Consider the following 15,929-nt stretch of genomic DNA (forward strand, 5'->3'; position numbering starts at 1 on the left):
TTAGCTGGTAGCTTTGCATGAGAGGAGAAAGGTCCAAGTGTCTGAGTGTGACATATAGTTCTGGCCTACATACCACCTGTCTTTTGTATGAGAGAATAAATACTCGTATGTTCATGTTCCTCTATTTCTTTGTTCCTGACTGATCCAGTCTTACCACTGAAGGCTTTGGCATACTTCTTCTCACTTACCATGGAATACTTCCAATATTTGTGTTCTTTTCTGGTAAATTCCTCTTCTAGTATAACATAAATAAGTTGTCTCAAATTTAAACTGGATCCTTAAGCAAATCCACAAACAAAAGCCTTCATAATAAGTGCAAAGACACAAATGTATTTTGTTCCTCAATATGCATTTTAGGCTTATTTTGAAGATGAAATTGTTTCAAAGGAAAGAATGATTGGCATGTGAAGTAGATCTGCTGCCTGCATTCCATCAGCAGATGCACTTCTGGTCCAGTTGCTTATCTTGTGGTTGATGCTACTTCAGTGCCAGTAGAAGTATGTGGTGTGAGCTCTGCTGTTCAGTATTGGGTTTTTCTAAAGGTGGTACCAGTATTACCTTACAGCCCTTGTGATGTGATGTTTTCCTTCAAACAGGTGGTTATACAGTGAATCCGGTGGGGTTTTCATATGTATTAACTAGAGAAATGCCATAGTGAATATGTTTTCAAATAATGCTGAGTGTCTTTCCCCTCTACTTAAATGTACTTTGTCAAGCAGACCATGTTAGCTTAAATAGTAGAAATAGAGAAAAAGATAAAAATGTGCTAACTAGTTCATATTAATACTCCTTCCCCTGACACACACACACACACACACACACACACACACCAGCTGCCCTTTGAATGGTTCACTGGCCACCAAGATCAGGTGCTGGCTGTATTAAGAGTTTTGGGATAATTGACCTTCCATATGAATAAATTAGAATAGATTAGATTTGATTGACCACATAACAATTTAAATCATAAAAAAAAAAAAGCCTTTTCCTCTTTCTAGGCTATTTTGTTGTGTTGGGTCTCAAAGGTGATTAACCATATGTTTTTCATGTTGGAAGACTTTCTTAAACACAAATTAGACTAAAAAGGAGTAGGTAATATTTACATGTGCAATTTCTTTTTAAAATAAAGGACTTGAACTATATGACAGACTGGATGGTTTAAAGACATTCTAGAGAGGCTGTGTGCTTTGAATGTTTTAATATGCATTGACCCTTCCCTTCTAGCCTTCACTGGGGTTGCTTCTATAATTCTGGTTGCCTGGGCAGCTGGGATGTGATAGTCTCAGGATGCTTTCTGCACTCTGACCTTTGTTCAACTAAGGACACATGCATGTGTGAGATAGGCTGTGATGAAGTCCATGCTATATGTAAGCAAATACAGAACTACAAGTACAGAACTACTACTTAAAGTGGAGCCATGAAATTTCAGATCTGAAGAGGACCTTAGACATCCACTGAGTTTGCTTACTTTCCAGGTGAGAAGACACACTGCCAGTCAGAGTCTGATCATAATCTGTCCTCAGATCAGAAACTGTGCTGCTGGGTGTTGCATAATATATAGAATTGTTCTTATACATGGAATCCCTACCTCTGTTTCTGCAATTACTGATGAAATGCATTGTTCACATTAGATAAACCCTTCTGTTTAGAGGATAAACAGGAGGATATTGTTAATAGCTCATTTGTAGGGTTGTTTTGAGATCGAAATGAAATGAGTATCTATAAACCACTGTTTCAGTTATTATGGCTGTGTAACAAACCACCCTAATACTTAATGTCTTAAAACTGTAACTATTTTTGTTTCCTCATAATTCAACAATTTGAGCTGTGATCAGGTGAACATTTTTTTTTCTAGTCTCGATGTTTACTCTGTGACTGTAGTTTAGCTAGCAGGTTGATTGGTGGCTCGATTCAGCTGTGATTGCTGGGGCCCCTGTACTCTTGCTTATATCATGTCTAAGGGCCACTACCTCTTCACATGGTCTCTCCATTGGTCTCCTCTTATGGCCTTTCCAACAGAGAAACCCTGACTTATTACATGACACCTCAAGGCATCCAAGAAGGAAAAATCAGAGACTGCCAGGACTTTGGTGTAGCATCTCTTCTACCACATTCTCGTGCAGGTTACAAACTCAACCAGAACTCGAGGGACTATAGTAGGCCATTAGGAAATGGTGATGTGGTTCAATGTGGGACATCAGTATAGCAGAGTAAGACACACATCTCCCATTGTGCCTAGTGCACCATAAAAGCTCAATGAATGTTATCTGCTGTCTTTTGTTATAGTAGTAGTTCTAAGAATTTTTATTGTTCTGTTGTCATTGTACTAAGTAGGCATGGATGGAAAATATTTCATATAGAAGTTATGAACATTTAAATAATTTTATTTCTAGATATCTTCATTTAAAGACCTCACTATGTACAACTTCTGGGATATCTGCTAACAGCTGGAAACATTTTTTTTTTCAGTAGGGCATAGAAGAAATGCCCCTAATTCAGTATTTCTCCAGGAAATTCCTCAATCCTCTCATTTAGGAAGGACTGGGTTGGAGCTAGAGAGTCTGTATTTCTAATCATTATGACATTGAGAATTATGAAATTGAAATTGTTCAAGTTAAAAGGTTATTTCTGCATATTCTCTCCACTAAAATTACTTTATAGTTCCCATGTATATCACTTTAGAACATTACATTTTTAAGACCAGCAAGAAATTAAAAATCTCTTTTCTTCCTTTGTGAGTCCTCACCTGTATTCAAGTGATCTTCATGCTGCTGATCTAGAGAGCTACACTCTGAGAAGCCAGGCTGGAGTCTACAACTCAGAGGCCCTGGTCTCAATAGCAATATCCAAAAATAGTTTTCACTGGGAGGGCACCATCCTTCATTAAGAGCAAATTATTAGATGGTTTTGTGGAGGATATTTGGGAAATGTTTGAATTTGATGAGCCTTCCATGTCCAGTGTTTATATAGTATTATTGTAACACTGGTTGAATATTTTTCTTTTTGTAAAGGCTATTTGTCTTTCTAATTCTAAAAGTTCGATATTCATGATTTTAAATTTTCAAGGAATACATAGAGGTATAAAGAAGTAAGAAAAAAATCACCTGTAGCCATTCATGTCAGCATTAATATATTGGTGTCTATCATCACAGACTTTTCCTTTTAATATTTTCTCTCCAGACACTTTTTCCTCCCTGGCAAATATGTGCATTTGCTTTTAAATATTCACAACTTAAAGTCTTCAAGCAACTTTTAAGTTTAGCTGTTTTGCTTGAGAGAGAAAGATACCATGATCTATTTTTGCTAATATGTTTTAAACTTTGCATTATTTATAGTCTCTCCTTAGAAGCTTGAAATTAAATTTTCTTTCCATACCGATTTTGATTCTTTCCTGTCTGGCTTGCATTGATTTCACCTCCCTGTGCGTCTAATGAAGCCTGAAATTACCATACTCTTGTTTGAGTTGAGTGTGTTTTTCCTGTGCCCTCACATACCATGGACAGCACCGCAGCCCTGTTCCTGTCACCAGCTCTATCTTGCCCTACTATCCATATACAATCCAGTGTTCCGGAAAAGACCTTTGAATGAGAGTTTATGCTGGGACTGAGTAGGCACATACTTGTTCAGTAATATTTGAGGAACATTGATTTCATCTGTGAAAATGTGGTTTTCCTGTGGTTCTGTTACTCCCTCTTTAAAATCTGCCCGTATTATGGATAATGCATATAATGGGCCATACATTTTTGGACCCATTGAATTGCTGCTTGATTGGTAACACAGCATGAGTTTTATGCTCAGATATTGGGGAAGAGTGACACTGTGGGCAAAGGGATACCAGAAGCCCCTCACCATACTTAGTATACAATTGCCCACATCTCACTGGCCAGAAAGCAGTCACATGAATCCAACTTGAAAAGTAGGGTGAAAAACATCATAAAATTGAGATCCTGTTGAGATTCTGCTACAAAAGAAGAAACAAGGAATTACTACTTGGTATTGCAGTAGCTCTACCACGTACCAACTGATGTCTTGGTAGTAAATCATCATCCCTGATTGAGGTCTTATCACTTTCAATGATAGAAGTATAGCTAAAACTGTTAACAGTGGTAATGGCCCCTTAAATTTGAAGAGCACTGGACAAAACTGTGCTGTGTAGTCCATATATGCCCAGGGCAGAGGGAAGGATGTATGGTGAAGTCCTAGAATATTGTGAAGTTCCAGTCGGATTGGAACAAAAATGGAAAGGTCCACCCTTTCAAGTACCCATATTTGAAATCTTTAATCCTCATTTTCTATGCTTTTCCTGCCACATTCCATAACAAGACCTCTCCCTTGTCTGTGGTTTTCTTCACCCTATACCTGGAACTCATTATAGTGTATTTTGATTACAGTGCTTATCCTAACATTGAGAATCATAACATTGAAATTGTTCATGTTGGAAAGTTAATTTCTTCGAACTCTCCCTACCAAAGTATTTCACATTATTAGTATACATCACCTTAGAGTATTTTTCCATTTTTAGGAGCAGGAAGAAATAAAAAATGTTCTCTTTTCCTCCAATCTGATTCTGGAAAGTAAGCTGCCTTTTTAGTCAGTGGGTTTAAATTAGGTTGATTAGGCAGACATGCAAGATGCTTATAATGATTTATACCCCAAATCCTAAGTATATATCAAAAGCACAGTAGTGCCTGACTGGCAGGGGAATGGACCAAATGATCTCTGGCTACTCAAAGGATGAGCCAGAGATTTCTGCAGTGTCCTTTTTTTCTCTTAATCCACAAAACTCGGCTTCAAGTTATCTGCTACATGTGCCAGGTACCATTCCAAGTGCTAAAGATATGTAAGTGAGTAAGATACTATCTCCTTACTTCACGAGCTCATAATATGGTATGTTTCTTTTGCTATTTTTATTCAGTTCTCAGCCAATTCTTATAAAATCTTGCAAATGAAAATAAAAATTTGCATCTGCTTAAGCCTAAGGTTTTTGTTTAAGCAATGTGTATTGATTCTAAGGCTGCTGTCAGCCCTGTAAGATCTTATTTTTTTAATAAGTTTTGTGTAAGAACAATAGGCAGTTATGGACATGCTTACCATGTCTGAACATAAAAGTGTAACCATGACAACCCTGGGAGTTTGCCTAAGTACATTACAGCATTCTGGGTGTGTCTAGACATATTTCTCACATTCACAGCACGAATTGTGTTTGAACTGGGAAGTACCATTTGTAACCAATGTACATGTGACCAGCAAACACAAATTTTTGATAGGCAGAGCCTTTTGAGGAGGCAAGTGGTTGATACACGTCCTCTATCAAAGAATATTAGGAGTTTCCCACTACCTGAGGATAACCGTGTTGAAAGATTTTTTTTTTCTTTTTCCCTTGCTTTCTAATTTGTAGCCAGCTGACCAGAGAGGAAAAAAAAGAAAAAAAAAAAAATTGTCACATTCAACATTTTCTTCCCATTATTCCTTTGAAGAAGAAAATGCTCACATAACTCAAACATTGTAACATTTGAAATCCAGTGTTGCAGTCCTTGCTGATAAGCTGAGAAGTAACTAAAGAAACATAGGGAGGATGAAGGGCAATGCAGAAGAAAGAAAATGATGGATTTCTAGGTTGTCATAGGTTTAAGGAACTTAAAGGAAAGGGAAAAGGAGGGCTACTATACACCTTGATCTCTGCTTGCATTTGAAAAGGAAATGATACCAGATGCTTCCTTTAAAACATGAGATCACACAGTTGTAAACTGCCACAGATTTGGCTAGGAGACTCTTAAGCATATCCATGAGATCTGCAAAATTAAAATGGTGTTCATGACTTGTAAACAAAGCTACTAATTGAACTATAATTTAAAAACACAGACTGGAATAGAATTTCAGCTGCTGAATGACAATTAGATGAATTCATTAGATGTTATGTCTGATACACAGGAATGTCTTGGGTGGGATGTAGTAGTCTCTACTTGGTAGACTATAAGTATTTGAATATAGTGGGAAGGGATGAAAAGAAGGAAGGAGGGGGAACTCAGTTGGATGTGGAATTATTTAGGAAGCTTGATAAGGAACTTGTGATAATTAATTTAGATGACTAACTGAAGGTTACCTCTTTTCTACCTGTAAGAAAGGGTTTCATGAACTGACAAAAGAAAAAGTATTTTTTATCTGTTAAGAGAATTAATTCTTGCCTACCCGTTAATCAACATAGAAGCACTTATTTACATAAAATCAATGCATTAGGGGCAGCCCAAGTAGCTCAGTGGTTTAGCGCTGCCTTCAGCCCAGGGTGTGATTCTGGAGACCTGGGATCAAGTCCCATGTCAGGTTCCCTGCATGGAGCCTGCTTCTCCCTCTGCCTGTGTCTCTGCCCCTCTCTCTCTCTCTTTCTCTCTCTCTGTCTCTCATGAATAAATAAATAAAATCTTTAAAATAAAAAAAATAAAATAAATCAATGCATTAGTTACATATCAGTCTCATCTTTGTGAAAGCAGGCCTAAAAGTTTTGAAAATGTCCAAGCAGGTATAATTCATGGTCATATATGGTGTATGTTTGAAATTTACAGTGCTTAAAAATATTATATTAAAATATATAAAAAATAAAAGTATTACAATAATTTGTGCTATTTATCGATGTATATTTTGATCATTCCCCAAGTTCATAGGAAGGAATGGAGATCTCCTCCTAGGCAACATAAAGTAAGGGAATGAACTATAGGGGTTCTTGAACGTGTTTATATCAGAAGCACCTGGAGAGGTTTTGGTTTTTATGGAGGAGAAGGGGCCTCTACCTTGAACAATTCATTTAGTTATCCTCTTTATTCCTTAGATTCCTCACCCTTTCAGTAACAGAGTTGGATTATAAGAGTAGTGTTAAGTATTTAGGAGTTTTGTGAACAGATTGTTGAACTATTAGTAACCTGAAATTGGCCCTGGTGGGCTTATTTATACCATGGAAATTGGCAGGCACTACATATCAGAGCTTACTACTGCCACCCCTCCAGAGAGCCAGTTTACTAGCACACCACAAACTATACTATCTTTAAAGTCTTTTCAGACACTCTATGAATCTATGATCCATTACTTAAAAAGTAGTCTTATATCATAGACATTCTGAGAGGTTTCACCACCATTTTAAATTAATTCCATGATATAATTGTCCCCAGAAATAACAACTATAAGGAAAAGAATAAAACTTTGTATCTATTAGAGGAGTCATTTTAATAGAGTATCTTTGTGTTGTTGTGTCAAGAACCTACAGAATTCAAGGATACCAGCAAGGGGTTGCCCATGAGGGAAACATAATATGAAGGTGCTAGTACCTAGCTTAACATTTTTGAAGGTACTCCCTTATAGATTATTTAGGATCTGCTGAATTTTTGTTTTATCATTCCTTTCTAAAATTGGATGTTAGAAATATTTTCATCTTGGCAGTTTAAAGACATGCTTGCCAAAAGATTTAGCATTTTACTTAGTTTATCAAATAGAAATCTTGACCTTGTAAGTATTGACTCATTTATTTAACTCACTTATTAAAATATTTGAGCACTTGTCGCTGAGGAGGTGACATTGAGTTGTATTTCAACAAATGAGTAAGGCTTGGATAAAAGAGGTATAGGGAATTAAAGCAGCAGAAACCACAGATTGCAAAGCATGCAATCATGAAAGGTGTTGGAAGAAACATACATGTGCTTCATCAAGGCTGCTGGCATACTGAGACAGAGAGTAGAATGGTTCAGTGAAAGAACGTGAGAAATTTCTCTCTGCTACCATTTGCTTGCTCATAAACTGAGAGTAATATGAAGTCCTTCCTCCTGGAGCTGTTTTGGGGAAATAGGGAGATAGGCAAGGGATGTTCCTTGGGACAACACCTAGCATATAATTAGTACTCAAAAATCCAGCTTCTGGAGTTACCGTGAGGTCAAATGGGTGCATTAGAGCCAGGCCACCATTGACCTTTTATCATGCTGGTTAGCAGACAAAGGCCTATAAATATTGGCAACTGCAATCCTTTGTTCAGTTCAGTTGTGCACTTGTGTGTTCGGGAGTAGTTAGAGACTGGGAGGAAGCTGAAGAAGCATCTGGATATATGATACAAGCCTGTCTGGGTAGGCAAAGGAGTTAAGGAATGGTCCAGAATTTCCATAATTGTAGGTGGGGACCTGTGGTGATTCTTGAGAAAATCTGGGTGGTTAAATAACAGTGTTAAATAATCACAAGTCCTGAGTAGAAGACAGATGACAAAGGAAATGGAGCAAATGCCAATTGGTGGTCTCCAGTGTGATAGGGACATGCGTGTTCTCTTTTCAACTTTTTCAACCTCTCTAAATGCTTGAAAATGTTCATAGCACTGTATTGAAACAAATGAGAAAGTTTATTCACTCTTTATTTCCCTTTCAATTCTTGAAAATTTCAAGAAGGTCTCCTGTGCTACTATGGTTCTAACACTTTGCTTTGGCTCAGAGCCAGTGGCAGGTTATATCTGGCTAGAATTTAACAAAAATACTGTATTTTTTCCATTTCTTTTATTATTTTAATTCATGGTAATTCATACAACTTTTTTATTTATTTATTTTTTTTTTTTTTAATTTTTATTTATTTATGATAGGCACACAGTGAGAGAGAGAGAGAGGCAGAGACACAGGCAGAGGGAGAAACAGGCTCCATGCACCGGGAGCCCGACGTGGGATTCGATCCCGGGTCTCCAGGATCGCGCCCTGGGCCAAAGGCAGGCGCCAAACCGCTGCACCACCCAGGGATCCCCAACTTTTTTATTATTGATAGTGATACCATTCGCTTTTTGAGTAATGTATTTAGATTTTAAAATATTCAATAAAGAGTAAAGAGTAGACAGATGGTGCATTGATGTTAGAAAAAAAAAAATTGTAGGGGTACTATACACGGAGCTGCTCTAGGAAAAGGTTGGTTAGTGAAGAATTTTAAGCGTCTGAACTAATTTTCTAGAAATAATTCATCTTCTGCTCTTTGGCCACAGAATGAACATAGTTTGTGGCTTCCTGTGGCCACTATTGAACTTCCACATATGCCTCTCCCATGTTCAGATTTTCTTCAAAAGCCTATGAAAGCTAACTTCTCAGGGAGGGCTTTTTGGTCATCTAGTGCTTAAGATACGGTACTCTTTACTTGCTTTCAGAAAACACTGACATAGTTCTTTGGGGAGAAAAGTATATGTATGTATATGTTTATATCTACTTATGTATATATTTTCCTGAAATAAGAGGGGGCTACATAATAGAGTGATAACACCAACCTAGGCTAGCTGTGGATTAGATTTTAATCTGTTTGTCACAGTCACTTTTTCTTCATTGAATTTTATTTTCTTAATAGAATTTGGAATATATTATAAAGTACATCACTTCTATAAAGTAAATATACAATAATGTGTTTCTGTGAAAACAAAAAGCAAGAAATATTCAACAAGTTAGGCAGTGTTTTTATATTACTTCCATCTGTCTATTGGAGGATTTTATGTTCATTACTAGCTCAATGGAATTTGAGGTTTTTTTCACCACCAGAATCTACAGGAACGAAGACAAGCAATAAGAATGACTGTAGCTTACCCACTAAAAGAGGAAACTTTTTTTACACATATGCAGGAATGTGGTATTCTCATGTGCCATTTAAACAATTTAAAAGTATGTTGTTTCCCTGAACCAGTTATAGGCAGAATTTAGTTGTACATCTTCTCAAGTCTACACACTGCTGTGTTTACTTGTGTGTCAATATATTGTGTGTCTATCTTAACTGTTCTTTAAATAAGTGGCCCATCCTAAATATATTCTTCTGTGACTTACATTTTTACCTAATAATAGAGATATTTTTATGTTAATATATGTGAAACAACTTCATTCTTTTCTATGCCTGCATCTTTTCATTCCGTAAAATGAATATCTGATAATTACAAAGCCCTATCTTGATGGATATAAGTTTTCCATAGTTTCTTTTTCCAGCGAACATCACTAACTTTACATCTTTATGAATTTATATATTTTTGACAAGTTATTAGAAGTAAAATTACTAAAAGAATATATGAATATTTTAACTTTAGCTACTTTTTAAAACAAACTGTCTCAAGTTTTTATGAATTTTCTTCTGTATTGGCAAATATGTTAATTTGTAATATAGTTCATTAGTGGCCTAATATTCCAGTGGTGGGAGTTCAGATTTCCTCTTCAACTATCTTGCTTATTTTTGCTTGTCTTTGTCTGTATTCCTTCCCAGCCCACACACATTCCTTCACACTACCCTCCCACCCCTACATTCAAAACAGAAGTTTATTTACTTTTTTAGTGAACTCTATCTGTCCTAGTGCCTGCCATTAATACTTGCTGCTCAATGATTATTGAAAAGATTGTGGGGAAAGCCCCAGTCATACATACTTACAAAATCATACAATTTTTTTTAAGGATTTATTTATTTACCTGGTAGAGAGAGGGAGAGAGAGAGCCTGTGTAAGCAGGGAGAGAGAGGGAGAGAGAGAATCTCAAGCAGACTCCCTGCTGAATGAGGAGCCAGATGTTGGCCTGGATCCCAGGACCCTGAGATCATTACCTGAGTCAAAATCAAGAGTCAGACGTTTAACTGACTGAGCTATCCAGATGCCCCCAAATCATACTATTTTTTATATTCAAACAATTGTTTTTCTTGATAACATTTCTCCTCATTGCTGGCGTTCAGTTTTCTGGTGCATCTTGTATTTAATTGCAGTGTATTATGGTACTTCTAGTATTATTGTACTTGGGAAATGAGGTAGAAATCCTTAGAAGGGAGTAAGTAAAACAGTTTTTTAAGAATTAACTCAGTTTTATAGACCTTGAATTTTAGCATGCTATCCAGTTGAGAGCGATTCCTGTGAACATGTGCATCTTGAGAATATACATTAAATAAAACTAGTGAACCAAAGTACAATGTATTTTCAGTAGCTAATTGCTAATGATGATTTTTAAAACTTGTTTGAAGAACTAATGTTAATCTTTAGCTTTAATCAAACATAGGTGATTCTTTAAATTTTTGTCTCTTACTAAAAAACCACTAATGGAAGTCTGTAATTAATAGATAATCTGGGTTTTAAAAACTTACAATTGAAGGGGTACCCAGATGGCTCAGTTGGTTAGATTCTGCCTTCAGGTCCTGGCACTCCCCTGTAGGGCTCCCTGCTTAGGGTGTTTGTTTCTCCTTCTTCCTCTATCCCTCCCCCCAGCTTGTGAGCACTCTTTCTCTCCCTCCCTCTCTCTCTCTTAAATCTTAAAAAAACGAACTTAAAATTAAAAATAGTTAAAATGAATAGTAATTTTCTTAGCTACATATCTTTTTATAAAAATGCAAAATGTCCTTTTCATGACCAATGTGCTTTCAGTATCTGACATTGTTTTGCCTAAAAAGACCTGCACATATGTATATACCAGATATATCTAATTATTATTTATGTATGTGATTCTTCTATTGAGAAGGGGATACACATTTTGGATTTGTATTTTTATTTAGTCTGAATTAGGACTGGGAAATGATTAATTACAGGGCAATATTTCTTGTCAAGTTTTGAATAAATATGTTTAGCATTAGTATAGCTGTTTACAAACAAGAAAACCCATACTGCTTGCCAAGCACTTGATTAAAAAATGTATTCAATTCATCATACAGTCTCCGTAGGAAAGTTCTTTACATTTGTATGGGTTGGCATTTAGTAATTAAATCTCTTTAAACATTTTAATTAGGCTGAAGGCCACCCAAAGCCTTTGCTCTCATCTTGAAAATGCTTTGAGCCATAACAGGCATAAAGCTGTAGGGGAGCCATTGCCATTTTCACAAATCTTAAATCTAGAGTGGTGCTTCTCAAACTGCTGGGTGCATAAAAATCTCCTGGAAAGCCTGTTTAAAACTCAGATTCTTGAGCCCACCTTCAGGAAATTCCAGTTCAGTGGCCTGCTCTGGGGCCTTTCAAAGGAGATCCAGGCCTATACTCAGGCTACTGGTCCAAGGACCATGCTTTGGGAACCACTGGACCAGGAGATTCTGTTGGGATTTGAAAGAAGACAACTGAAAAAAACAAAACAAAACAAAACAAAACAAAAACTTGATTGATCTTCTCTAATGGTTTTTGGTTTTTTGGTAACCAAACCTTTAAAGACACTTCCATTTGACAAATATTTCAGATATTTCAGACCAAGATACAATTAAGTAATAAAATGCCAGTGGCTGCCACTCTATTTCTCTTCTTTTCATTCAGAGCAAGGGGAAGACTTCTAAAAGCTTCTCTTAACTCCTTTAATGCTCGGTCCAGCTTCCCTAACAGCAAGTGTATCGAAGTGGTTGAAAGCTTGAACTCTACCACTTTCAGCTGTGTCACCTTAGGCATATCCCATTATGTGTTACTTTTTATTGCTTTGTGACAATACAAATTTAGCAGCTTAAAATAACACTTATTATGACTTATTATTTTCTACAGGCTGGAAAATGGGAGTAAATTAGCCGAATGGTTCTAACTCAGGGTCTCTTACGAGATTATAGGCCCTGAAGTATTTGGAACATATACTTTCAAGCTCATCTGGATATTTGTGGGATGCTTTAATTCCTTGCCTTCCCAGCCCTCTCCATAGGGCTGCTTGTGACATGGCAAGAGAGCACACAGAGGATAGAGGCCACAGTTTTTTTTTTTTTTTAATAATCTAATCTCAGAAGGGACATTTATGCTTACTGGAAGTGAGTCACAAAGTCCAGCCCAGTCTTAAGTAAGTCTCATCTCCCCAAGGGAATATCAGAGAAGTTTGGGACATATCCTTAAAATCTTCATACTATATATTAGCATCATTTCTTCATCCATAAAATGGAAAAGTAGGATTCATTGGGAGCTCAATAATGGTAGTGATTAAGTTATGATAATCATAATTGAATTTCATCATCATCCTTCCTTAAGAACTTTATACCCAACCAAAGTATCAGATGTGTAAAATTTTCCTTGCTCAAATCTGTATTTTACAAACTGTCACGTTTTGTAAAATCCCCCTCCTTTTTTGAATGAAGTATCTACACCTGATATAAAACCAGACTTAATGCAAAGAAGTTGTAGACTGATACCATTATTATTATGGATAAGAACATCTATAATAACTTATTATTGAATAGTATTCAACAACGGTTAAAAGAATAAGTTGTATTACCAGGTAGAGTGTATCCCTCTAACACAGAAGGATGGTGACTCCATTAAGTACCTTAAAAATTATTATGCCATTTGGCCCCATAACCCATCTCTACAATTTGGTCTTAAGAAATAGTGCCCAATTTTTGATGCAAAAATATGTTGGGGTACCTGGGTCGCTCAGTCAATTGAGTGTCCAACTTGGTTTCAGCTAAGGTTATGAACTCATGGTCCTGAGATCAAGCCCCATGTTGGGTCAGCAGGGAATCTGCTTGAAGATTCTCTCCCTCTGCCCCTCCCCCCACTCACATTTACTCATGCACTCTCTCTCTCTCTCTCTAAAACAAATAAGTTAATTTTTTTAAAAAGATGTTTAGCACAAGATAGTGTTGCTTTTGACAGCCTCCAAGATGGCTTCTAATGATTGATCCCATCTTCTGATATTCATGCTCTTATGCAATACCCTCCTTGAACCCAGTGATTCATTTTTACCAAAGAGAAATGAAAGATTCGGTTATGAAAAGGCTATGGCTTCTGTCTTGGTGACTCTCATTCTTTCCCTCTCTTTCTTTTCTTTTTTTACACACACAGTAAGTATGATTTTAACTACACCTGACATCAGTCTTCTCTTTGAAATATTCAAAATAATGACACTCTTTGTCTTTGAGTGTTAGGAGTATGTATGATTTGGTCTATTTTTATGTGTTTTTCTATTTCCTGCTGATATTCTGTATTTTTTTATAATGGAGAAACCAGTAGAAAGAGCAAGAGAAATAAAAAACAAAGGAAAAGGACAAAGTATATGTAGGTGTTTAAATACATGTAGCATTTGAGAAGTGTTTATTTAAGGAGAAAAACTTGTGAGTGTGTGTGTAATTAAAAACTTCCAAGGAAAATAATAATTTGATTTAAAATTATGTCATATTTAGAATTTGTATAGTGATTGTATATCATTATAACAAAATAAAAACTGATGAATTTTTACCTGGTACTTGCAGGGGCAAAGTACCATGTTAATCCATAGTAATATTATTGATGACAATTTAGTAACAATTTAGTATGAGTCCTGTAACTTAGGCAACAGACTTTACTAGGATATATCTGCTAGTTCATTTCCCCCAGATCTAAACTTCAACTAGTGAAGACTTGAGTTGTTGGTCTTATTTGGTGATAAGATTTTTATAAACGCAGTCAGTGTTGCTTTGCTGTCTTGTCTTCTCACTGTCAGTTTACCTTCTCTCTTCTGGTCGTTTCTGTAGTATGTTGATGCCTTCCATGGTGGTCGATACTATCTCCTATGAGGCTCTCTTTTGGCCTCTGCTCCTGGTCACTGTAGTGTGGGTGTCTAGACAAGGGCTGTTGAGCAGAGACATTAAATTGCTTCAGGCTAGTTAGAACTGTACACATTTTCTCCTATAAGAACTACAACAAAGCAAGATTTGGGGTTTAATTTTGTTTTGTTTTTCTCATGTTCATTTGTTATTAGCAGTGGCATTGTGTTTGGAAAAATAGGGATTAATCCCCACTTTGAGCCTTTTGTTCTTAAAATTACCTGAAACGCTTTGCTAAGATAGGAGTTTACTTACATGTGTTTCTGTGATGCTTAAAACTAACCTTCACTCTTTGCATTTTATTTTATTTTCCAAATTGGTCAAACCAAATGGAATAGTCTTCAGAGTACCAAATTTACTAGAACTCCAAGTTTTCAAAAATACATCTGTAGTTGAGCATATGCATCTTTCTGACAGCAAATACAATTTCAGATGCCACTTTTGGGGGGTACCATTTTTCATACAGTCGTGTTTCAGACAATATTAGTAGAGCTTTGCTTCTAGGATTCAAGAGGAAGAGAATATTAAACTATATTAAATGGTCAGTGTAAATCCTATTTGGCCATGTGCATATTTGTTTCGAAGTAAGGTTATTTAATTGAAAATAGCATATAGTATTCTCTTGTCTGTACTTAGTTTAAAAAAACCAATTGCTTTTAGAATCCATTTTCCTTTTTAAAAAGTCACCTCATAAAATACTGTTTCCTTTATTTTGACTAGGCTTTCTATTCCTATACCCTTAGAGCCCATATGTGTGGACATTATAATGGGCTAAAATACTGTGTATTCTTTTTAATCTGTATGATGATGCATATACATTTTCCCCACTGAGTCTTAAGAGCTGCTTCAATTTGAGCTGTGTAGTAATTTTGCATTTTCATTTTCTCTCACTTAACTGATGTCTATAAATAAAGGCTGAAACTTACTTTAATAATAAAAAACCCATTATCGCTGTGTGATAGAGATAACGTATTATCATTACTACCATTAACAACTGCTGATGTTAATAATACATATTTTCTGCTTCATCCCAGTGCAACCTGCATTTGAAGCAAAGGATTGAAGGATATATGTATATATAGTCTTTTAAACTTATTCTCTCAATGTTTTGTACAAAAGGAAAATAATTGTTAAAAGATCCTGAAAGTACATTGTTTGGGTCGACGTCAATATTACAAGGTAGCAAACTGTGCTAATTCAAGTACACTTGTGATTTACTAAGAATCATAGGGAAGCTGGTCCTCCAACCTGCATCAGCTGTAGGTACACCACCCAGTGGAGGAGAGAGGTTATTGTAGTTCTCCATTCAAGCAAATTTATAGGTAAGTGACAGAAAAGATAGCCATTATAGGGTTGACCTTGAATCTTTTGTACTTCATTTAGAAACACAAGTGAATTATTCATACATTTATATATTTAACTATTATCAGTTAGTTATGATGGACCCACAA

General features: G+C 36.1%; 1 protein-coding gene across 3 annotated transcripts in view; it reads left to right on the forward strand.

Moving 5' to 3' along the window:
- SUCLG2 (succinate-CoA ligase GDP-forming subunit beta) overlaps positions 1–15,929 on the forward strand; it is a 252,425-nt gene that overhangs the window by 188,612 nt on the left and 47,884 nt on the right. The window lies entirely within an intron of this gene.

The sequence above is a fragment of the Canis lupus genome, chromosome 20, assembly GCF_011100685.1.
Source record: "Canis lupus familiaris isolate Mischka breed German Shepherd chromosome 20, alternate assembly UU_Cfam_GSD_1.0, whole genome shotgun sequence".
In the NCBI taxonomy this organism is placed as follows: domain Eukaryota; kingdom Metazoa; phylum Chordata; class Mammalia; order Carnivora; family Canidae; genus Canis; species Canis lupus.